The 25,951-nt window shown below is 38.5% G+C and overlaps 1 long non-coding RNA gene across 1 annotated transcript; it reads left to right on the top strand.

The window, feature by feature from the left end:
- Positions 1 to 17,899: 17,899 nt before the first annotated feature.
- LOC121314108 lies at positions 17,900 to 24,177 on the top strand. The gene is made up of 3 exons (XR_005950077.1): positions 17,900 to 19,046; positions 23,869 to 23,986; positions 24,135 to 24,177. It is a non-coding gene; the product is annotated as an uncharacterized LOC121314108 (long non-coding RNA).
- The last annotated feature ends 1,774 nt before the right edge of the window (positions 24,178 to 25,951 follow it).

The following is a 25,951-nucleotide window of genomic DNA, read 5'->3' on the forward strand; positions in this document are numbered from 1 at the left end:
AGCCTTTGACACGCGTTTTGGGGGCAAAAGAGGTTTTTTTCAGGTAGGGATGGCGAAGGGAGGACCTAACACTTCTATGAACACCCGTAAACACCTCACTGAGTTGATGACGTTGGAGAAATATACCACCAGAGGACCAGTACTGTGGGATTTTGTCTGTCCGTCGGATCAAGTCTTACGACGGACGGTCCTAGTAATGGTCTACATTCTTTACATGGATCACATCACCCCCCCCTATGATCACATCACCCCCCCCCCCCCCACCCCCCCCCCCCCGGACACCCCCGAGAACGGTTACCGGGGGGCGGGCTACCTGTAAAGTCCAAGATTATTTTCAAAACTCTCCTGCTCACCTACAATTCCCTTCATCACACAGGTCCCAAGTACCAAGGAGTTGGACGCTCGTATCGATACAGTGGACGGGCGTTCGACTCGGAGGAGAGACTGAGACCTGAAGGAACCAGAGAGGTGTCCGTTTTCACTGGTGGGTAACAGGGGTGCGAGAAAACACACAGTACCGGAGGCTGACTGTACCTTAGTAGAGGGTCCCGAAATTGGAACTCTCTCCCAGCTTTGGTGCGTGATGCTCCCATTGTCTGTCACTTTAAATCAACTCTCAAGAGCCACCTGTTCTCTCTTGCTTTCAATGCTCTTTAAGCCTGAATATCTACTATAGCTGCTGTTACTATTTCATGTATTATGCTATTATCATGTATTATGTACTTTCCACTATATTTAATGTATTATGTATTGTTTTTACTGTATATCATGTATATGCATTTCTCTGTATTTTAACTATTATGGATTTTCTTGTATTTACTGAATCTTGTAAAGCTCTTTGTGATGGTGATCACTATGAAAGGTGCTATATAAAATAAAGACTGATTGATTGATAACTGTCATCACATTTTCATTAAAACTGAGATAAGAATATCAATAATATGCTATCGGGTCAGTGGAAATTAGGTCACTGGTCACATTCTAATAATAATACCTTCACAACATTTTCGACGGTGAGGATTGCTTGGGTCGTGGACGCACCAATCGACATAATAGTGGGTGCGTGGACCACCCAAATGATAATATCTATGTCGTGGACACACCACAATGAAATAGTTGTCTGGACACACCCAATTAGAATGTTGTCGGGGCACACCAATAACCTAAAGTTTGTCGTGGACGCACCAAATAGATAAAGTATGTCGTGGGACAATTCACCACAAATGATACAATAGTTGATACTGTGGCACCACCCAAGATTCCAATAAGAAGAGTTGGGCGAGGACACATCCAATGATTATCGTTTTGTCGGAGGACACACCATATTATCAACAGCACCTGCGTGGGTTACTATTATCAACAGCACCTGTGTGGGTTTCTATTATCAACAGCACCTGCGTGGGTTACTATTATCAACAGCACCTGTGTGGGTTTCTATTATCTTGCCCTGACCCCTACATTTATTGCTTTGTTTTGTTTTGGTGTGAGTGTTGAGATTTTATACAGAGCTGGAAAAAGGCCTGGGCAGGGATACTGGTGTCAGTGGCAGTAGAATAGGACTGGCTGAAGACTGAAGATTCGTGCAAGAAGGCAAATCTGCAGATTGTGGATGCAATTGTGCTGCAGGCCAAGATCAACGACAGCACGTCACTCGCCCAGTTGTGTTAGCGCTGTTGCAACAAAGCTAGCCTCCCTGCCAATAGTTCTGTTAATAGCAACTTCCTGCTAATTCTCCCGATTTTTCCGGCCTATATGTTGGTGATTCAGAGGCTCCCCATAACAGTGATGAGGAAGCATGAGTCATGCCAAAATGAAAATACGTTCAGTGATGACAGGTGGGTAGAGAGAGTGGAGGGTCCTTTCAAGTGGGCTAGCACACCAATCAGAAGCAGTGGACAGGGGAGCTGGTCAGAGACTGAAGGCTGCAGCAAGGAAGTGTGGCTGGCTCAAATCAAAGGGCTGAGGCCTGCGTGACATAGAAGCAGAAGCAGCAGAAACAACAACAAGTCAGCAAAGCCAGGAGCTCCACGGCAAGAGCCACACCGACAGCGAGGGGCTCATCAGCCTCGAGGATTGTGGGATGCCACAAAGAGCTTAAATCATTGGGCCCTCTTCAAACAGCAAGATCCAATGGCACAACGGGACCATGCTACTGCTTATGGAGCCAGATCAGCGTATAAACCAGAATAATTAATGGAAATTCAACAGACTGGCCTTGTGAACCAAAAAATGTATTTGTTAGATCTAAGCCAAAAAATGTCTTGCCTGTCCAGGGCACAAGCTTTGAAAATCATGCACTGTTCCATTGATCATGGAAAAGGCAATTCGTTTATTTAAAATGGATACCTATTAACACAATTATGTATAATTAAAACACTGCATATGAAATAAAATGGCTTGTTGGCAGCAGTAAACGCAACGGTTTACCAGCCTTAATAATGTTGAATCTTTTGGCTCAGGGGCTGGGTGTGCCACCTACTAAACTGTCAATGTGCAGATTGAAATGATGATCTGGAATAAACTATACTTGGAATGTGAAGATCGAGTTTGTTAGTCTGTGGAAATATTTAAGAACAGTGCCTAAATATTTATTGATGACAGACGTATTTCTAAATTGGTCAATTGAATATCTTTAGACTTATTTAGATAGCGAAGCAGCTCTTGTCATTTCATTTAAATCTGCGCTTTGATTTTTATATTTTTGGAGATTGGCTGTGGTGCTCTATAAAGTTTTATCCGACTGTACAAGACTAATCTAAAATTACAATTATTATTTGAATTTGATGGGGGCTGCAGTTGTGGCAGAGTGCAGCCGGTACTATTGCACAAGTTTATAGGTTTTATGTAATTTATCCAAATAGACACAAGGGGGAGCTAGTTCTGTTTAAATATGTCTGTAAAAGAAAGGCACACTTATGATTCTGTACATGTTGCATAGAACCATGAAAAGTACCAGCAGTGAAACAGGACTATACTATCTAGAAGTTTTCACACAAGATCAGGATACTCAAGGAAGAATTCCAGAAGAGTCATTGCAGAGTCATCCCTGTGCCATTTTAACCTACTTGTTTACCATGTATCTAAACATGACCTTTAACTTTGTCTAAATGACCTAACAGTGGCAGCTTCAAAATCCTGTGCTTCACCAGTAACAGCAACACAACATGTTATCATTCATGGTGGAATGGAGTTCCACTTCATACAAACCACAATAAATATAGCTATGTTATTAGTTTATTTTAATCAAGAGGGTAAAATGAATTGGATTAAAGAATTGCATGCAGGGGGTTTTAAATGCATCTTGCTCATAGCACTAATTCAATCAGTATCACACTTTTTTTCAAGCTCCATTAGTAGTTGAAATGTATGTTTTTTTTGTTTTGTTTTTCTGTATATAAGTTTTGAATGGCTCATTCTTCTGCTATGCCTGAAACATAACACATTACACACTGAAAGGCCTCAGCACATGTCTGTGCATGTTAAAATGAATTGATTTGCCTTTTGAAATAATGTGTGTGATTACCCTCAACTACATCATTGTGAACCTGGAAAACGTGTTTCTCTACCGCAGGAGATGGGAATGAGGATATATATCACACTTTGCGCACTAGAAAACCACTAATCCAATTGTTATAACACTTGGTATTAACATTATTTAGCACAAGATACTGTGAGCATTCAATTCTGGGGATACAGGGGGGTGTCTGGCTTTCTGTACATTTGTTATTATTATATTTTTTTACTGTACCATCCTGCTGGTTGCAAGTCTAAGAAACTCAGTCTTTATTAGTAGCTTCCTACACAACCTAATCAAATAGCAGCCTTTTAATAAAACTAATAGAATGCCAGAAGTTAAATGTTTAAATTTTTGTGATTAAAACTGAAGTAAAGTGTGTGCATGACCACTTAATATAGCCTCCCTTCATTTGTTCTCCAGGCTCTTGCTTTTAAACAGCACAGGTCAGTTAATTAGACGCCTTTGAAGGTAGAACCCCAGAAAAACCCCCCCCCCCATTAATCAATCTACCGAAAAGGAAAAATTACCCCGGCTTGGGGGGGTAATCGATCACATATTTTGCACGTGCAATTACTGAACTTAAACACACACACATACACACACACAAAAACGTCTTTTAAAGATTGGTTATATATCGTGTATGTGTCGACACGTTTTCAGAACTCGCACAACATAAAAAGTGGAGCTACGTAAAAGGATACTCGTGAGTCGTTAAATTAGTTTCTAGGTCACCACATAAAGGATAATATTGTTGAACCTGAACCGTATTTCTTCCTTTTTGTGATCACTGTATCGCGCGTAGTGGAGCTAAAAGTTCCAGACACCATAGGCTTCTTATTAGTTGTTTCATGTCTCTTTAGGCACATTACATCGTTGGGTCCTGATACAATCTGGGTTTTCTCGATAGAAAGAAGACAAGTGTTGAATTGTCAGCAGAACTGGTTGAAGGTACAGGTGTACATATTTTAGCCTTTTAGTCTTGTTCCCTTTTCTTAACAGAGGTAGGCATCACATCCTTTAAGTCCTGATTTCAAAAGTGACCTCCGTACTGTTGATTTGATGGACAATGACAAGAATTTCTACTATATATATCAAGTCAAGGTAAAAATTTGTAAGTACCATTTATACCGGTTTTCAAAAGTAGTTGGAAATCTTAATTTAGCGGCGCTTAAAGAAAGTTTTCAACTTACTTCGGCAACTGATTATGTTAACATATTATATTACATACCGCTTTGTAGTTTTCCATACACATTTCAAAATCTAACACGAAATGCTGTACTACTCTTATGGCTTCTGGTAGACTTTTGCAATATAATGTTGTAGTTTCTTTGACTACATGATGTTAAATAAAAGATCTAAATTATGTTCATGATTGGTTCCTGTTTGTTTAGTTCGGGCTCTAGAAAGAGCTAGGTGTTTATTTTGTTATTAAAAATAGCACGCCAGCACTTAAACTGCAACTCTGTGTCCTGGGTCTACGTTTTAAAGGGGCAACGAACCTGTGAGAGTTTTATTATTATACTATCGTCCCTTCCCCAATTTAAGCGGAGGGAGATTTAGGGTACACTTTTACTGGACAACCACACTAACCCGATCCCAAAAAACTTACCACCAAGTAACAAAACATAACCACCAATCAATTAGGGGCGTGGACCACGATTCAACATTGAACCTGGCTCCACGTAAATAAACTCTCCTTCGGATGAAGAGTCCCGAAGACTACTTTTCGGGCTGACACCACACACTCTCATCCAGCAAAGCTTCTTCCGTCAAACACTTTGAACACATCAAAAAAACATACTATCCAATGACGACATCGACAGGACACCAGCAATCCGGTGGACACACAATTCCAGTCTCGAGACCTCCTGTATCACATAAATAAAAGTGTTAGGTGTTTATTTCTGTTTTGTTTATTAAAAGTGTGCGTCAGCGCCAGAAAACTCAATTTTCAGTGTCTTGAGTCTGCTTTTAAAGGGGCAATGAACTGAGTGGAAGGATTGTTTACAATATATATACCCACCCGAGTAGCAAAAGTATTGAACCCCCCTTGGTATTTTTCCCTATTTTGTTGCCTTACAACCTGGAATTAAAATTGATTTTTTGGGGGTTTGTATCATTTGATTTAAACAACATGCCTACCACTTTGAAGATGCAAAATATTTTTTTATTGTGAAACAAACAAGAAATAAGACAAAAAAACAGAAAACTTGAGCGTGCATAAGTATTCACCCCACCCCCCCAAAGTCAATACTTTTGTAGAGCCACCTTTTGCAGCAATTACATCTGCAAGTCTCTTGGGGTATGTATCTTTAAGCTTGGCACATCTAGCCACTGGGTTTTTTGTCCATTCTTCAAGGCAAAACTGCTCCAGCTCCTTCAAGTTGGATGGGTTCCGCTGGTGTACAGCAATCTTTAAGTCATACCACAGATTCTCAATTGGATTGAGGTCTGGGCTTTGACTAGGCCATTCCAAGACATTTAAATGTTTCCCCTTAAACCACTCGAGTGTTGCTTTAGCAGTATGCTTAGGGTCATTGTCCTTCTGGAAGGTGAACCTCCGTCCCAGTCTCAAATCTCTGGAAGACTGAAACAGGTTTCCCCAAGAATTACCCTGTAAGAATTTAGCCCTGTATTTAACACCATCCATCACTCCTTCAATTCCGACCAGTTTCCCAATCCCTGCCGATGAAAAACATCCCCACAGCATAACGTGCGGCCTCCACCATGCTTCACTGTGGGGATGGTCTTCTTTGGGTGATGAGTGGTGTTGGGTTTGCGCCAGACATAGCGTTTTCCTTGATGGCCAAAAAGCTCAATTTTAGTCTCATCTGACCAGAGTACCTTCTTCCATATGTTTGGGGAGTCTCCCACATGCCTTTTGGCGAACACCAAACGTTTTTTTGCTTATTTTTTTCTTTAAGCAATGGCTTTTTTCTGGCCACTCTTCCATAAAGCCCAGCTCTGTGGAGTGTACGGCTTAAAGTGGTCCTATGGACAGATACTCCAATCTCCGCTGTGGAGCTTTGCAGCTCCTTCAGGGTTATCTTTGGTCTCTTTGTTGCCTCTCTGATTAATGCCCTCCTTGCCTGGTCCGTGAGTTTTGGTGGGCGGCCCTCTCTTGCCGGGTTTGTTGTGGTGCCATATTCTTTCCATTTTTTTAATAATGGCTTTAATGGTGCTCCGTGGGATGTTCAAAGTTTCGGATATTTTTTTTATAACCCAACCCTGATCTGTACTTCTCCACAACTTTGTCCCTGACCTGTTTGGAGAGCTCCTTGGTCTTCATGGTGCCGCTTGCTTGGTGGTGCCCCTTGCTTAGTGGTGTTACAGACTCTGGGGCCTTTCAGAACAGGTGTATATATACTGAGATCATGTGACAGATCATGTGACACTTAGATTGCACACAGGTGGACTTTATTTAACTAATTATGTGACTTCTGAAGGTAATTGGTTGCACCAGATCTTATTTAGAGGCTTAATAGCAAAGGGGGTGAATACATATGCACGTACCACTTTTCTGTTATTTATTTTTTAGCCTTTTTTGGAAACAAGTTATTTTTTTCATTTCACTTCACCAATTTTACTATTTTGTGTATGTCCATTACATGAAATACAAATAAAAATATATTTTAATTCCAGGTTGTAAGGCAACAAAAATAGGAAAAATGCCAAGGGGGGGGTCAATACTTTCGCAAGTCACTGTATATTATTCAGAACAAACTCACTTCAACATGAGTACAACACAAACACATTGTTTTCTGAAAGGTCATTGTTATAATTCAGAATATGTTATAGGTTATATCACATTAGCTGTTGAGTGCTTCCAGTTACTGTATACTGCAAATACTGGATGGTAAACGGTTATAATATTGTAAGAATTATTTCTATCAGGGATGATTTATTAGCTCACGATTCAGCCATACTCAAGTAATATGCATGCATGTACAGTATATATACATGTAAGTGTGTACACATGTACATCATGGTTCAAAGTTACGAGCCCATCTGTTGCAGTCCAATAAGTAGACAATTGTTAAAATGACACTCCGAGAACAGGTGCAAAAGTAGAAAGAGAAGAAATTAAAAAGTAACACCTGATACAATATTTATTTTATGATAAAGAAGCCATAAGAACCACTAATGGGGAATCTGTTAAGTAAGTAATATAGGGTAGCTGTAGCTGTTGTTGAAGAATAAAGACCATACATATAAAAGTGTGCTTATTAAAATTTGGAGATAAGTCAGTGACTAATGACCATCTTTGGATGTTCATTTGCCAGCAGGCATGTAAAGAAACCTCAGAGCGTTTAATGGGCAGTCAGGAAGCTCTGGGCACATCCTAAGTGTGGGCCGTGAAATTTTTGGATAGAATGAATGGCTTTATAAAACCAAAAATAAAAATGTAGGGACTTGTTTTAAAGTTCAACCTGCAATGTAAAAGGTCAGTAGGAGGCTTGGAGTAGATGATAAATGTTTGGAGAAGATTGTCAGACAGTTATTGTGTTTACCACATACAGGTGGTCAGATGGACACAATCAGTGCCGAAGGGTCCACATTTACAATGAGGACCCTAATAACTGGCAAGGAAGTAGTTTCTTCAGCGACTGCTACCTGCTGTTCATATAAAAATAGTCTTTAGCTAATTCCTGCCTCTCACACAGCATGTTTACAATAACATATTAAATATAAATTATCTTTAATACAACTGAAGTGCTTCAAAACCTCTGGGCTCCACAGGGAACCCTGGTACATTTTTAAAAACAATCTTACTCTTCAGTCGTATTATGGGTTATGGTTATATGATTTGTGGTCCCGCCCATATTCTTAGGTCTTTTAGTTTACTAACCGCTTAACGTGATCTGTCAGGAACTCGCCCCGGTTGTGTTATTATATTTACTAAGCACACAGAAAGTCATTGAACTACTCAGAAGGCTTTCATTTGAAATGCAATTTTAAAGTCAAATGGGATGTGGGGTTAGAAAAGAAGACATGAATGAGGGCAATCAAAGTACATCTGAAATTAAATAATCATGTATCTTAGAGAAAAGCTTTAAAATTGTAATGCTTTAAACTTTTTAAATGAAATACCAGCCATTTCACATGGAATGGTTAGTGGAAGATTTGTTACCTTTTAATTTGGTCAGAAATCTTATGAACCCAGTCAAAATAAATTGTATAACATGCTCTTTAATGCTACTACCAGTTTCCAATGTCTAAATAGATAAAGGCGTTGCTTCCTATTAAATAAACAGGCCAAATCAATCTTAACTGGGATCTTAATATAATCCATGTGGAATTAATCATCATGATGACACAAGGATCTACCTGATGGGATTTGTTTGAAATGTAACTTGTTTCTATTTTTATACAGCTGATAATTAATTTATAAATTTGTTTGTACTGTGTGGAACCATGTAATGAAACTGCATTTAGGAAGTATGAAGAATATCAGCTTATTATTGCATTAGAAGGATGTTTGTATTAGACTATCCCCACTGGGGATTTGTTCTGCTGCATATAAATTAGAATAAACATAAAGGCAAGGTCAATGCAGGCACTCCCTCCTTTTCCGCTAGAGTTACGCAACTCTGTACCTTGAGAGTGTTTCGAACGTTATCTAACTTCCACGAATTCGTCGCTCCCGACTGTGTTACAACTTATATTACCTGTGCTATGTGTGCGAACATTTCCTGTGACTAGTATGTGTCTATAGGATACTAACCTTAATGTTGTATTCTATCCTCTTCAATTTTTTTTGTGCAGCTACAATTTTTTTTTATAGGAGAGATTTCATGTTATATAAAGCAAATCATTCATGATTCAAATGCTAAATCTGTACTGTATCCCTGCATCAGTAGCTAATGATGCTATTCTGTCAACATTTTTAAGACTCTACCTCACCCCTTGTCCACCTATGATGCTATTGCTTGTGTCTGGGTCTCTTCTTTTTAATTTCTTTAAATTACATATATTCTCTAGACTTTTTGTTTATATTTGCTAACCTGCATGTGCTTAGTTAATATTTACTAGCTCAAATTCACTAAGAATAAAAAAAGGAGCAGGTAAGACCTGGATATTATGGTTCCATTACATAAAATTAATTAAGATTAAAGAATATACAAGATGTTTTTACTTTCAGTACAAAATAGTGTAGTATCCTTTCACTGTTGAATACAAGAGGCTACAAAAAATTAACTTCTAAAATCTAAAAAAGAGAAACTGAAGTAGTTTTCTCATTTTTTTGTTACCAGACCTGTGAGTTAACAAATGTGGTATTGACTGGTGTATGTTTGGAATGCATATTCTTGGAAACTACCCATGATTCAAAGATCAGAATCATATTCTTTGTATGTTCTAGTCAGTGATGTTTTTATTTAAAATACCCTACCTCCCCATGCCCAGCACCACGGCAACTGTCATCACACTTACCTGGTCAATTATTGAATTGCGGGTCATAAGATATTATTACTATTACAACCCAAGTTAGTGACACAAAAACAAATGAGCAGGGAAAAGGTCAAATCCTATGGGAACAGCAAGTGAATGGCAAGTGTTTTCATTAATTTCTTTAATTAAAAATGATTAAACAGTAGGTGTATTAAACAGTAACTATATTCATATGTTTTAAAGACAAATTCCGTGTATATAAGTATCAATGGCTTCTCAAGGTATGGAGATTGTACATTACACATGCTCATAAACACTTCAGTTAGTGCGAAATCATTACAAGTAAGACATTGTTAAATAACAGCAGTGTTTGCAAAGAAAACATATTCTGGACAGTCAAATCCTTAATACTCATCTACACTACATGACCACTTAAAGAAAATTATGTGAAGAAAAAAGACATCCCACCAAGTGAAGCTTTTAGCCTCTGATGATTTCAATTTACAACGCATTTGCTGCTCTTAGCTCAGTGAAACATGATGATGCTGGAAAATTCACTAGATACTTCCAATTATACATAATGCTGCTCCAAGCTTTCACTTCAATCTGCTAGTTTCAATGCAAAGCATGGAACACACGTTCAGTGGTGGGGAAATTAATCTAAATGAAAATGTTTTCAAACGACCAAAATCCAATAAATATAAAGAGTAAACATCAGTGCAGTGTGGTAAATAAGGTATGAAGTGCACTTGAGTGTGGAGATGATTACCCAGGGATAGGGCATGTGAGTGCAGGACAAGTAAACCAATCTACTATGAGGAAATGTCATTTTCTCATGCAATATGCCGGATTACTACGTCACTTGTTCTCAAGCTGCACTTCAGTAATATCAGCCATTTGGAACACTCAATTCTCTAGTGACTATTGGCAAGCCCATGCCTCAGCAAACGATTTATCTCTGTGTGTATGTGTTATGGTAATGTAAGTGCATTTAGCAGCAGTGGCTTTCAAAATTCAGAATAATCACTGTTTTTGGTTTTTTGCAAACAGTTAAGAATGTCCTGAACCAAAGCACATTAAGGGTACTTTAGCATTCATGTTTTAGTTATTTGATGTAAGCACAACATTGAAAACACGCTCCCCATATAGTTTTTTTTTCCTGTCATTGTTTGTAACAATAATCCAATAAACAGAGCTCCCTTCATTTTTAACACATTTGTGCATGTGTTAAAGGAAGCAAGACACACACATTTTATTTTACAATTTTCAACTACTTGATGGCCCACAAGATATCAGCAAAAAAGTTAGATCTTGAAACACTAGTAAGAAAAAAGTTAGATCCTCAGAATGACAAGAAATAGTGTGTCTATACAACTAATACACAATATCGAGTGATATATGCATCATTATCTTAATACAGTGGTTGTTCAGAAAGGAGACATCCATGAAAGATTTAAAAATGAACAATTCCTTATTGCATTTGACAAATGACCATGCCCATAATGAAACTTAATATAATTTGGCCCATGGCCTTGTCCATTGGAGCTCAATCGCCGCCCCTATACGCTGGCCAAAATATGCTGTAATGTATATTGATTGAACGATAACTAATGCCACCTTCCTCCAAAAGGACAAGGCTGTCTAGCCTACCTTGCTACACAGAATTGAAATCGCCCAGCCCATGATTAGAATAAATGACATTTGTAGAATAGAGAAAAGAAAAATCCTCGAAATTAATGATTTTGATTCAGGGTCTGATCACTGGAGCTCGATATTGGCCCTTTATGCTGGCCAAACTACCTAATAAAGAAAAAAAAAAAGAAAAATTTGCAAATTAAAATGAGAACAATATCTTGCCAGCGGGCAGGACAAGTGGCATTAAGTGACATAGAGTCTTTGTGCAGCTAAAATGACATTTTTCCATATATAAAGTTCATATGCCCGAGGAGTCCATTGCCCCAATGTCTTGATTAATTGAGGAGAAATGTTCCTGGAAGCAGCTGAAGTGGTGGTGGTGATTCTGAAGGAATATCCGGAGTAATTATCAGGAGGAACTGCAAAGCCTAGAAGAAATGTACGGAAATGGTCACAGAACCAATTCCTGGAGACAGCTGTTCCTTCTGGGGAGAGGAAAAGGGGTTCAGATGAGCTGAAGTTTGGGCACATTGACAAGTAACTAAAAGAGCAGAGGAATAACAAATAATATAATTTGTTCTAAATAAATATATGTATACCCCTTTTCTTTCCTGATCAGTCAGGATGTTTTAAATGTAAGGAATACATGACCTCAGGATGAAGATCTTCGATTCAGAGGTCAGAAGAGGGATCAAAAGCCTGGCTCTGAGAGCTGAATTTGTCTCAGTATGCCAAGACGAACATTGTTTCCAGGAGGGGGTCTTTGTATGGGGTGAACAGCCAGAGCAAAGAGTGTTAACAAGGAATTCTTGGACTTCTTTAATAATGGACAGTTTGGAGGATGGAGGACTGGGAGCCGATCGTTGGATGCCTTGTACGAACATTTGAATCCGTGGGAAGGAGGTTAGAGGGGGAAGAAGAACTTATATTCTTATGTTATATTGTGATTCTGATAAGTAGCGATGCATGGTAGGGAGGGACAAGTTTCATTCGGTGGCGCAGAAAGTGATAGATTTAATAATGTAATGTTCAGAAGGCAATGTAAAACATGGAATGAAATAGAGAACAGAATCTGAGGAACAATTGCCAGGCTGAGGTGTAGGTGTAGATTGGAGATTCGGAGCTAGAAAGTGCTGTGCAGAGGTTGAAAGAATGAAGAGCAGTGGTAGATGCACTGGAGTAGAGGATTGAATGGCAGCAGCAGAGGAACTGAGAGATGCAGAATTAGAATCGAAACTGAGGAGAGGCTGGTTTGAAGTGATTGAAGGGCTTGAAAGATGTTTGCATTGGAAATGGCATTGGTAGAACTTGAGGGGTTTGGGACGGGATCATGAGAATCCAAACCAGACTGAGGAGTTTGGGCTGGGGAAACCACAATATCGGGAATAGACTGAGGCAAGGAGGCAGGCTGGAAAGTGGAGGGGTTAGATTAAATGAGCCGAGCGATGAAATCCTCTCGGGAAGCACCAGTGCTGTTAGTCTAGTAGAAGTCCGCTTGCTAGGTCCCCGAGCTGAAGACAGAAGACTGTCGATGACAGAGATGCGAGAACTAACGTTTGGATGAGTTGATTCCATAATGCCAGGTAAGAAACACCAAACAAAGAAATGACAAGGAGGCATAGACGAAGATGGCTATTTAAAGGGACAGCTTGATCCTGTATATAATTAGTGGGTGGATTCTCTTTTCGGAAACACAACAAAGTTTCCAATGTTTGTATGTGTTCATCTGCAACTGTGATGTATTTAATTTGAACGCTTTCCCCATTGAAAAATACAGATCCCTGTTACCCAGTCATAAATATACACCATGCTGCAGTTTTAAATCTAGCTTATGTCAGTAAAACTTGTTGCCAAACCAGTACCCTCTGCAGCTGAACTCTCAGATACAGGATTTCAGCAGTAATAAACAGGCAGAAATTTAGCATAAACAATCATGACAATGACAGATAATGGTGAGTCAACATGTTTGTTTAACACATTTACAATAATTGGGGATAACATTTATCAGTTATTGCTTGTGCTATTTTGCAATATCAAAATTGTCAATGGGTGTTTTTAGTTGAAGGAGCAAGCTCAGCTGGAACCCTTTGAAAGACTTCCAATAAATTTGGAACAGGCATATATATAATATATATTATATATATATATTATATATATAATATTATATAGATATATATCTAGCAGGGGGAAACCTTCCTGTTGTATCTTTAGCTGTATCAAGTTATTTTTATGTTGCATTTTCTGTACTTTGTGGCGTGCTTCCAAAGCTTTGTGTATTTGAACTTCAAACAGATTATTTTACCTCAATTAAGCTGCCATAAAACCATGAGTGCTTGAAACTGAAGAAAAAAACAAGCAGTTCCCTAACAGACATTTCTTTGCTCTGAAAAAATTGCCTGACAGGAAATCTTACAAATGTGTTTTGAATATTAATACTGCTACTGTTTATTTATCTACCTAATTTAAGCAGAAGTGTGATTCAACCACAAACAGTTACAGACCATTAAGCAAGGTGTACTTACAGGGTAATCAGTGATTTTATGAATCAGTCCTCTATTTCTATGGCAATGTTTACACACCTTGTTCTCTATTCTCACACATTGTAGAAATGAATCATGGCAGTACAGTAACCAAACTTAAGGCAACTGCTTCAGAAGCCAATAAACCTAACAACAAATGGAAATTCAAAACCAGACATGTACATCTGTGAGCTGTCTATTTAAACAGTGTTTTTTATATGTGTACATTACCATTTTTTTATTTTGTACAATATCATGTCAACATTATACTTGCAAAATAGACAGAAATGTAATATTGACAGCTCTGAATATCTTATCTGTATCCTGCAAGCTAGTTAAAATACAGTCGATATGCTTGGTATCTTTTCAAGTCATAAATATTTTTTTTCAGGCCCTCTTATCTGTGTCCGTCTACAAGATCTTGTTAACATATTGATAGTTTGGATTTCTAGTAAAATATGTAATTTTGTTTGTAATTGAGATTTTCTTCAATATAAATGGAATAGTTGATGCATGCATCACATAATGTACTGAGCTGTCTCACAGGCACAGCAAAGTAGCTTTTATGTGAGGAAACAAACAGGCAGCATTTAAATTGCTGTCAAAAGCTGAGGCAGTAATTCAAGTAAAAACAGAACAAATACCTTGCAGCATTAGCACTCGAGTCTTAACCTCAGCACTCACTGGAAACCTTGGCTGGAAATCTGCAGGGTTTTTGTGCATTGACACAAATATTGCACAAGTATCACTTAAACTAATGATTATGAATTATGCAGGGGGGTCACATCTACTCAGTTACAAGTCATTTTCACAGCCTCCCTCTGGGCTGCCTAGACCCATAATGCTGTGCTCTGTTTCCCCCGTCCTTGAACCCAACAACCCAGTATACCGACTCACCCCCATGTTGGACCTCTCCCTTCCAATTACTGGCCAGGTCAAACCCTACTTAAGACTCAGACTGACAAGATTAGACTCCATAGGTTGTATGGTTAGACACTAAATACTCTTGAAGAGCATATGCTAAAAACAAATTCAGAAATCTCCATCTGAGGTTAAAGTTGATGGATCTTATTACAAAACCAAAATTACAGGCACTTAGGACCACTACCTTAGTACCAACAAGTGTGTCCTGTAAAGCACTCTCCCATCATAGCTGTAACTCAGAAATTAGAGCTGGTATCATGAAGTAGATAACTTACATCCAAAGCATATATAGAGACACACCACACCATATATTCAAAGACTGACATGCGCTATAGCTTGTGCTGAAGAATGTCCTAACATTCTTTGTCATTAGCTATGCAAAAGAGGCATTATATAATATTGTCAAATCTAAATTACTGGTTTACATGATTTCCTATAACATGTATTCTTCAGGTAAAAAAACTGACTGACAGTACAGATAAACACCTCCATTATTAAAAAAAAAAAAAAACAAAGTGCCACAATCTGATACTCCAAGAATGTATGCTAAATAATGTTTATACCAAGTTACATCACCTTTTAGGAAGCACTTTAAGGTATATGGAAAAATAGAGTATATGAAACAAGCAAAATAAAATCACCTCCACTATATCCCTCTACTGTGTTATTACTGCTTGAACTCAAGTTCAGCCAATAGCTTTTCTACATGCTTCATTCTAAATCGGTCAGTGATAAAGACTACTGGTCTTCAAAGATGTTTGTTTAAGAAAATGTTTTGCAGTGATGTGTTGTGGTGAAAATATTGTTAAGATTTTATTTTTGGTATTTAGGTGTTTAACATATTGTAAAGAATTTGAGCATAGCAGAGACATAAATCAGCCTAACTGGCTACCATTTTTGTCTGCAAATAAAATAGAATAAAAAATAAATTATTAAATAATTTGTTAAATAACTGATATTCACACTGCCTTCAGACAGTGTTTCTACAACACAAAAAGCCACACAGAGGTAAGACTTGAAATGCTTGGTATGGTTAAATTATGTTCTTGTGCTCAGGGTCACTATTTCTGTATTTATTCAGCCTTTGAAGATTTGTTGCAATTGTCAGTGTCAATAAAGAAACAGGGACAATGATAGTGCAATGTAAGCATTATAGTTCAGGCTGATGACAATGTTTCACTGAGATACAGGTATTAACCCCAAGAACACCAATGCAGTAAAGTTTAATTTTAAAAAAATCGGCCACCTACTAAAATGCACTCTTGAATGTGCAAGTAGGCATATCCATTCATTGGCTACCTATTTAAAGCAACTATAACTTTACCTCCAATATAGTGCAATACAGTAAGCCCTACACATTAGTCCAGCTAAGCATTACCTCTATAATGTTAAAGAACATGAAACCGTAGTCAGCATGTTTGTTTTTACCTCCATCTCTCTCTCTGACTCTCTGTGTATGGGTAGGTTTCGCCTTGCCATGGCCCGTGTTGTCAATGTGCTTGTTTTCAGGACTGTCAGACCGCCGCAGCATTTTGCACGGTGGCGTGGGATCTGTAGAATCTCGCATCTTTTCATGACGGTGATCACCACTGGCAGGGTGACTCTTTGATGGGTATTTAAGAGTCTGTAACACAAGTTTTAATACTTAAAACAAAGGCAAAAACGTAAATAACTACTGTACCTGGCTTAAATAAAGGACATTTAAATGTAATTTAATACATATGGTTAATATAACTGAATGCATTCTGTCAAACTAAGACAAGTATCTAGTGTTCAAAGGCATGCATGAAAATATTTTGTTTTGTGCTGCGTGTCATCCGAGATGCACGTCACTAATGTAAACCGTACTGTTTAAACGCCACATCGAACGCAAAAGCACTTTAATGAGCATGCATGCATGCATATCAACATTCATTTCCAAAACAAAGTTAATATTTAGTTATAGTAGCCAATGCAAATGAACTTGTGTCACTAAATGGTACTTGTTATTTACAAAATGTCAGCAAATACTACGTTGAACAATAACACGTCAATGTTACAGTTCAGCATTTAACTTTATAACATTTAAATACTAGTAACATTTTTTTTTAATCCGATATAGTTTCATTACTACAATACAGGCCTTGCACAAAACGAAAACTGACATTTTTTTTTTTTATTAAATTTTTTATTCAACGTTCTAAACCGTCCGCAGTCGGTCTGGCTATGAAACTATGTCAAATTTGTCAAAATAACTTTTCCCTTAATATTTTTTATCTTGGGTTTGTTACTTTTCGTTATATTTTTCCGCACCGAGGCCTGTAGGTGCTTCAAAAGCCTGCGCTAGAGTACCCCCGTCTTTTAATCATATTTCTGTTTCTTGTACCTGATAGGGTTGGGAATCCCTTCGGTCGTTACACCTAGAAATAGAAAAGGAAAAAAAAATAATTAAAGGGTGTCAACTAACATGCGAATGTGCATAAACATTACAAGAGAGCTGCAAATCCGAAGCCGCTTCCTTAAGTTTCTACTTATTTTGGTTTCCAACAAAAATGGCGGATTTGTCAAAGCGGAGAAGGGAGAAGAAAGTCTGAATAAAAATACTGAGCTGTTTACCCATCACTGAGTCTCGGTTGTTTCCTTGCATACATTACCATCAATGCCGTGTGTGTGTGTGTAGAGTGGATGTGAAAGATAAACTACTTTGTTTAGGTTTTTTAGCGTCACTGTATCTGCTATTATTTGTATACTTTTTTTTTGTGTATGTGAGATGTTTTTTACGGCTTCGCTAAACGGAAGAGCGCCCTCGGTCCATCTCCCACTCGCACACACTGAACTAAGCGCCTATCTACACAACAGCGAAGCTCAGCCCCACAGCCGCTGCGCCTCCCCCTCCGAGAACCGCATCCGGACACTCCGACACCGACCTCGGCAAACTCCGACAGCCAGCTTCCGGGACGCGAAGCCAGACAGCGAGCGCTTTCGTAAATGCGTCACTCTCTCGCTGTCAGAGCCAGAGTAAATGGGCAGCGAGTCGCTCCGTGGGTGTTTCCACTCCGTGGGTGTTTCCCGGTAGCGGTCATTCAATCCAAACTGTATTCTTCTTCACCTCTCCGGGCACGAGAATAAACAGTTCTGCCGGAGTTCTGCAGTGTCTTCTTAGTAACAAATAGGGTTTTCAGGAACGAGTTTATTATTAGTCGTAGTAGTGGTTATGATGTTTACAGTTTACTTATTCATTGCGTTTTTTGATTGCATATTAACAAGTAAGCATTTTTAGTTATATTTGAGAAAAATTGCCGCAAACTGAACAGGACTGATAGAAACGCTATTGGCCTTCTTCAGAACAAGACGTATTTTTTGTATAAACTGCGACATCTAGAGGGACATCCATCTAGTACTCGTAGTACTGTACTCTGTATTGCATAACTCTGAAAGTACTTTTCAGGTTTGTTCCTCGCAAAGCCCGTTACGCATTCCCCGTTTGTTCTCCATGCAGCTGGAGAGCCAGAACGGCACCGTGCTTTGTTTTCCACTGTCGTGCCCTTTTCAACACTTCAAACCTTCAGTTTCAGCTTCGCAGTGTCTGTTGTGAACTCTGTTAAATTACTTATTTTTAAATACAAATATAAACGTTTTTTTCTGGGTTAAAACTAATTGCTCTATTGTAAATGCAGGGCTGTAAGTAATTATTGGGGACATAAATAAAATCGTGGCTAAGAGCAAAGGTGCTAAAGGCGCCTCCGATCCACATATTTGGAAACTGATAGCGGTGCCTAAGTGCATGCAATATATCATATGAAAGCTCTTGTTGAGATGTACCCAGTACCAACAGGACCTAACTAAAATCACAAACTGCACTGAATAAAGAGGGCTTAAGTGTTCCCACGGCCTGCTAGCACTGAGTATTGCATTGTGGGATGGATCATGTGACCGTAGATAGGCCAAGATGGCTGAAAAGAGAAGTCAATAAAAGTATTGTGTAAAACAAAATCTATGTGCAAAGGATATTTTACTGAGTTTAATGAAGGATCAGACAAAGAATCCACTTCAGAATTGGACAATGGAAACTGGAAAAGCTGGTAAATTATTATATCACAGTAGTACTTTAAGTGTAATTCATGTTAAATGGCTGCATGTGTAAACATTTGACCTTACCTTTATATGTTAATGACAAATAATGATTTATTAACTATGTAAAAAAAAAAAAAAAAAAAAAAAGTCCAATATTAAAATACTGTAAGTTGATTAAACAAATTAACAGAGTAATGTGTAAGTCATAAAGAAAATCCTGCTGTCATTTTAAATGGTGTATTGTTGTAGTGATTGCTAGAGTCATGTGTAGTATGAGTAGCTTTGGATACAAATACATTTTACAGTGTACATTGCACAGTGTAAGTGGCATCCTAAATATCTATTTAGGTATGGAACAATATTTATGTTGAGAGAGGTCAGGTTTAGAGTCCAAATCAGATGAGACAGATCCAGCAATCATATCAGATGTGAGAGACCATAGAGAAAGATCAACAGTAGGCAAGGGTCAGCCAGCATTACAGGGCCTACACAAAGCAGCTGAAAGTGAGCACTTGGAACAGAGTTTACTGCTTTGCCTTTAGGCCAGGATACATGTACAGGAGGTACCATCTGAGACAAAAATGATCCCATTCAATTAGATCAGCAAAGAGGAAGAAATAGACAGAGAAACCCAGAAAACTGCAAAAAGAATAAGAAATGCAAAAGATTAAGAAATACAGGACAAGAGTCATCAGGTAAGCACAATACCAGGGAACCAGCGAGAAAGTAAAGAGAAAGACTGTGCAGCGTGCAGGTATACTGCAGTTCCAATGTTCAAGAGTCAGGCAGGTAAAGGATTGTTGAAGGTTTTGGGGCATGGCTGACAAAACCAGGCAGCAAGATTTAAAAATAAACCATGTCTTCAAAAGGGAAAAGAGGCAGTCCACTACAAAGCCTAGCTCAAAAAGGCAAAACACTTTAGAGTACAGTCTCACTCTGGATGATAGGAAAGTTAGAGTTTGCATGACATTTTTCTTAAGACCCTTGACATCTGAAAAATGTTTCCAGGTGTGCTCTTACAAGTGGTACATTAATTAATAAGAGTGATGCAAAAGGTAACCATTCTCCAGGGAGCAGAATTCCAGAAGACAAAAAGAACACAATGAGGGAACTCATCAATTCATTTCCAAAAATGGAATCCCACTACAGTAGAAAATATACCAGCTGGCAGTACATTGAAACATGGATTTTTAAAAAGAAATGTGAAAAGGAATGGAAGATAAAGAAAACGAACAACAAAATCCACCATTAAAGGTTGTGACTTTTGATGTGGAGCAGGTTTTGACTACTCCCTGGACTAAAGTAAGCAGTTTGTATTATTCTCGTAAGTTTAGCACTTATAACAGTTTATGAAGCAGAAAGTAGGGATGTTCGCTGTTTTCTGTGGCAAGAAGCAGAAGAGGGGCATGGATCTTCTGAAATTAGCACCTGTGTTTTTCACTACCTGCAAACATTGCATTCCGATATGAAGCATGTTCTTTATTCTGACGCTTGTGGAGGCCAAAACTGAAATGTAGTTTTTAGTACAATGTGCTACATGCATCATGTTCTGTGATTGGCCACATATTCATGGAATCTGGTCATAGCCAAAGGGAATGTGATAGTGTCCATGCAGCTGTGGAGACAGCTAGAAAGAGAGTTTCTATTTCCACTCCAGATGGGTACTATGCTGTTGTCAGAGCTGCCAGATGTCAGCCATGCCGTGTGCATGTATTGTATCATGGGGATTTCCTAGACTTTAAATCATTAGCAAAAGACCAGGTAAAAAAAACAGAAAAAAGGATGAAGATGGACTGGCTGTCAGATGGCAGAAAATTGTTACGAGAAATAACATCCAGATACAATTTTGTTCAAATATAGTTTGGTTAACCAGGCTTTCCACAAGATAACAACTTTGAAGCAAACAAGGGTGCGTCATTCCAGAAGCAAAAGCATTGTGGGTAGTTTGTATGAGAATGAATGCAAATGACTTGCTTTCATTTTGCTCTTCAGGAAGTGTACCACCACCCTCCCATGAGTCCTACAGGTCTGTAAATACTGCTGAGAGTGCAGATCGGTAAATGATTTTGAAATAGGAACGGCACTCTGGTCATCTAGCAGTATGTGTTGTTCATCAGTTGTATGCAACTGGAGATGCTAGGCTTTAAAATGAGTTGAAAATGAAATCAAATTTATACTAATATGCATAAAAAAATATTGTCTTTTCTAAACAGGTAATGTTACAGGGTTATAGGTTTATTTTACACCTGATGTTTTGTCTACTGTCCTGTAATATTGTATGAATTATAATTTTGTTTTCCAGTTCATTCAAAATTACAGTATATTTGAATATGTGTTTATATTCTGAAATAATTTTGCTAACATGAAAAATCCATGTTTGTCCCAGAACTAAAAAATATGAGTTCAAAGGACTTATGGATTGCGTTTTAACAGCCCTATATTATAAAAGGCATTGGCAAAAAAAATAAATAATTATTGAAATTGTTACCATATTTATTTTTAGTACTACTGTTTACTGTAAGTAACCTCTGAGCTTATCTTGTTTGCTTAGTTATTTAAATATGACGAAGTTAGTAAAACAAATAAGAGTTTTTTGTTTGTTGAATTAATCTAATCTTTAATGTGTTTGATAATGGCTGTAGTGGTTCACTCATGCATATTTCCCTTAACATGTTACGTAATGTTAACGTATGCAAATATAGATCTACAGTAGAATGTCTTCCTTTGTGAGATTGCCCCTTATTTTCAGACACACCAAAAAACTATTGTGCTGACTGCACAACAACTGTGCAGAATTTAAATGGATCCTCTGCAGTTCAATACAGTATTGTTTTAAAGTGCAGGTTGCAAATGGTATGCAGTTTAAATATACCTGAGCTGTTTAAAATGATAAAGATTGTTACCTATTTGTTTATGGTAGTGTTAAAAGCGAACATGAAAATATAACAACAAAAACTGTGCTTCAACTTACCCAATGTATTTAGAATATTTTTGCAGGTACATGCTTTCCTAAAATACCCAACAGTTTAGCGATAATGGGAATTTAAGCATTTGATAAAAAAATAATGATGCTCAGATTCAAGCTAGTTAACCCCTTGCTGCCCAGTGTCCAATATATTTGACATTGAGAAACTAGGCTTAAATTAGGTATGGGAACATATCCAGGGTGGTAAAGGGTTAAATACTAAATTGTTTGACATACAAATATATGCTTTTTCCTTATGTTATTATTGTGTTTTTATTAAATTCAATTTTTAGGTCATTATTGAACTTATACACCATTTGCTGGCTGTTATTTAATTCTGTATACAACATTTAATAATTGAAACTTAATGACAAACAGAGCTGATGTAAAGATGTAACATCCAAATTGCCTAGCGGGCAGCCTGTGCGTTGGCCGCACCTACAGCCCAGAGGTGAGGTGAGTTAGGAGTACAGAGAGCAGTAGGCGCTGTAGGAGATTTGTCGGAGGAAGAGTAGCAAAGTCCACTTGACGCACAGAAAAAAAAAGAAAAGTTTTCTGCAGAGGAGCTGAGAGTCCTTACGGTCACTCGGCATGAAATTGAGTTATTTGGAAAAGCCTCAGCCAACATCAGTTATGCTACCAAAAAGGCCATATGGTCCTCTATAATGGAGAAAGTCAATTCTGTCGGTGTTGTCAGGATGACAGTCAACCAGGTGATGAAAAGGGTCTTCTCCGTCTTGCCATTCTCCGGCAAAGGTTTTCCTGTCTGTCCTCAACAAGCCAAGCGTCACTGCATCAGGAAGTGCACCACAGCAGCCATCCTCAGGCCAATGACAGGTCTCCGCAGGGGGTGTTTTTATACAGCTCTTAATTACTCGCATCTATAATGGCTTGCAGTTGGTTTTTGAAGGGTCACCAATTGTCCAAGTGCAAGGTAAAATCCTTACATCTCATTGTAATGTTTGCTCCCGCTTAGTATTGCAGATCCCAGCCCAATTCCATGATCTATCCTTCATTTGAATGTATTTCAATATCATTTACATGGATTAATGATGGAAAAGTGCTAATTTGACAGCGGGTGCAGAACGGCAGGTAAAAAACATTCTTTACATACGCCACATTTTCAGTGACTGCAAAAATCCCACTTTATGCCAACTGAACATGTTTTTTGGCAGCAATATGGAGTTTTGCAGCTGCAAATCACTGCACGTGTCCTTACATCTTCCCCTAACATGGGTAATCCTATTTTAGTCTCAGCTGCCTTAAATTATCTTTCATGGGATATTCGCCTTTCTCAACCTTTTAAGAACCAGGCTTCTATGACCCAGCACCATCATTCTAAACCTTTTAAAACATAACTACAAATCTGAATAAAATAAATACATTGAAAACCTCTACCACCACCACCCACAAAATAAATACATTGAAAACCTCTACCATCGCCACCCACAAAATAAATACATTGAAAACCTCTACCATCACCATCACCCACAAAATAAATACATTGAAAACCTCTACCATCACCACCCACAAAATAAATACATTGAAAACCTCTACCACCACCACCCACAAAATAAATACATTGAACACCTCTACCATCGCCACCCACAAAATAAATACATTGAAAACCTCTACCATCACCATCACTCACAAAATAAATAAATTGAAAACCTCTACCATCACCATCACCCACAAAATAAATACATTGAAAACCTCTACCATCACCATCACCCACAAAATAAATACATTAAAAACCTCTACCATCACCACCCACAAAATAAATACATTGAAAACCTTAATTCAATGTGCATGCAAACGCAATGTAATATTGACATGTTTTGTGTCTGACTTACTATTTTTCACAGCAGTCTGTGAAAACAGGATGCCTTATCTCAAGAGGCAGTTCCTCCAATGTTTTAGCCTCATTATTGCTGCAGAAGCCGTATCCTGGAGACCAGCCTGGCACAGAACAGAGTGCTGCAGGTACAAAAAGCTACTTATAGATATTATAAATCTACTTTTTTTCTTGTTTCTATGGTTGATTTACTTGTATTGCAATTGCAAATTTGGCAGAGAAGTCAGCTTTTTGTGTTATTGAAGGACTCAGATTAAGATAATTTTTACACCCTAGATCAAAGCATTCTTCTTGACCGCCTTCAGAAGTATGTCGGAATCTCTGGAACCTGTCTCTCCTGGATGTCCTCTTACCTATCTGGACACATGCAGTCTGTTTTTTATGCTGGACGCAATGGTGTCCCCCACGGATCTGTTCTTATACCCCTTCTCTTCAATATCTACATGCTTCCCTTGGGTCATCTCATCTGCCAACACAGCCTCATGTTTCACTCCTATGCTGATGACACCCAACTCGATCCTGGTAGCCCCTCTTCCATGGTCCGGCTCTCTGCCTGCATTCAAGACATCGAAGCCTGGATGTCTACCAATTTTCTTCAACTGAACACTAACAAATCTGAATTCCTTATCAATATAGCTGCCCTGAACCTCGGAAACTGTCCAAACTCTCCAAAGTCCATCCCTACCGTTCCCTCCTGGATGTGAAGATACTTTGTTGTGCATTTGTTTTGACTCAACTACTGCAACTCTTTATATGGTGGTCTCCTGGCATGCACCATAAACAGACTGCAGCTAGTTCAGAATGCTGCTGCCAGGATCCTTACCAGATGTAAAAAACATGATCACATCACCCCCCCCCCCCCCGTCTTGCCCAGCTGCACTGGCTACCTGTAAAGTTCAGGATTATGTTCAAAACTCTCCTGCTCACCTACAATGCCCTTCATCACACAGGTCCCAAGTACATCCTCAACCTGCTGACTCGCTATGTCCCTGCCCGCAAGCTGAGGTCCTCTGACTCTGGCTTACTTGTTATCTCCAAGCAAAAGTGCACCACCCTTGTACACCGCTCTTTTAGCTTCATGGCTCCGACTCATTGGAACTCTCTCCCAGCTTTGGTGCGTGATGCTCCCATTGTCTGTCACTTTAAATCAACTCTCAAGAGCCGCCTGTTCTCTTTGGCTTTCCATACGCTAAGCCTGATATCTGCTATTAGCTGCTGCTACTATTTCATGTATTATGCTACTATCATGTATTATGTACTTTCCACTATATTTAATGTATTATGTATTGTTTTTACTGTATATCATGTATTATGCATTTCTCTGTATTTCAAGTATTATGGATTTTCTTGTATTTACTGCATCTTGTAAGCGCTTTGTGATGGTGGTCCACTATGAAAGGTGCTATATAAAATAAAGACTGATTGATTGATAACTGTCATCACATTTTCATTAAAACTGAGATAATAATATCAATAACCTGTTATCCCACAGTACTTTCATCAGTGCCCAGTGTCAGATTATTATAGGAAGTGCAAATCCTGCCCTAACAACAGCACCTGCGTGGGTTACTATTATCAACAGCACCTGTGTGGGTTACTATTATCAACAGCACCTGTGTGGGTTACTATTATCAACAGCACCTGTGTGGGTTACTATTATCAACAGCACCTGTGTGGGTTATTATTATCAACAGCACCTGCGTGGGTTACTATTATCAACAGCACCTGCGTGGGTTACTATTATCAACAGCACCTGTGTGGGTTATTATTATCAACAGCTCCTGTGTAGGTTACTATTAACAACAGCTCCTGTGTAGGTTACTATTATCAGCAGCACCTGTGTGGGTTACTATTATCAACAGCACCTGTGTGGGTTTCTATTATCAACAGCACCTGTGTGGGTTACTATTATCAACAGCACCTGTGTGGGTTTCTATTATCTTGCCCTGACCCCTACATTTATTGCTTTGTTTTGTTTTGGTGTGAGTGTTGAGATTTTATACAGAGCTGGAAAAAGGCCTGGGCAGGGATACTGGTGTCAGTGGCAGTAGAATAGGACTGGCTGAAGACTGAAGATTCGTGCAAGAAGGCAA

The sequence above is a fragment of the Polyodon spathula genome, chromosome 4, assembly GCF_017654505.1.
Source record: "Polyodon spathula isolate WHYD16114869_AA chromosome 4, ASM1765450v1, whole genome shotgun sequence".
Lineage (NCBI taxonomy): Eukaryota > Metazoa > Chordata > Actinopteri > Acipenseriformes > Polyodontidae > Polyodon > Polyodon spathula.